This window comes from Crocuta crocuta, unplaced genomic scaffold (assembly GCF_008692635.1).
Source record: "Crocuta crocuta isolate KB4526 unplaced genomic scaffold, BGI_CrCroc_1.0 scaffold949, whole genome shotgun sequence".
Classification (NCBI taxonomy): domain Eukaryota; kingdom Metazoa; phylum Chordata; class Mammalia; order Carnivora; family Hyaenidae; genus Crocuta; species Crocuta crocuta.
Window position 1 is genome coordinate 161068 of NW_027531290.1, and position 712 is coordinate 161779.

The 712-nt window shown below is 39.9% G+C and overlaps 1 protein-coding gene across 1 annotated transcript in view; it reads right to left on the reverse strand.

The window, feature by feature from the left end:
- TBC1D8B (TBC1 domain family member 8B) overlaps positions 1–712 on the reverse strand; it is a 55664-nt gene that overhangs the window by 37074 nt on the left and 17878 nt on the right. The window lies entirely within an intron of this gene.

Below are 712 nucleotides of genomic sequence, written 5' to 3' on the forward strand. Positions count from 1 at the left end.
TCCTGTTAATTTAGGGGAATAAGTGATATAATAACTCCACCTTTTTGAAGTAGAATGGACATTTTTCCCCAAATAATTTCTACCAACCAGATTTAGAGTGGAGGTTACAAATGTCTCACAAGGAGCAGGTGTAATGTCTGAGAGCCAGGAGAGGGTTGCCTGGGTAGCTCAACTGGTTAAGCATCTGACTTCAGGTCAGGTCATGATCTCAAGATTTATGAGTTCAAACTCGACATCAGGCTCTTTGCTATCACAGCAGAGTCTGCTTCGGATCCTCTGCCTCCCTCTCTCTGCCCTCCCCTGCTCATGCTCGCTCTCTCTCTCTCTCTCAAAAATAAAACCATTAAAATAAATGAGCCAGGAGAAAACACTCACCAGCATCACTAAAGACAATATATACGAAGATGCAAAAAACAAGCCATATATCTTAAAAAATTAATATTTTTTATGCTCTATATGCTCTATGCATATATGCTCACACATATGAACTACCAAGAATTCATGTGTTTTTTTAATTTATTTTTTAAATATAATTTATTGTCAAATTGGCTAACATACAGTATATACAGTGTGCTCTTGGTTTTGGGGGGTAGATTCCCATGATCCATCGCTTACATACAACACCTAGTGCTCATCCCAACAAATGCCCTCCTCAATGCCCATCACTCATTTCCTCTCTCCCCCACCTATGCCCCATCAGCTGTTAGTGTGT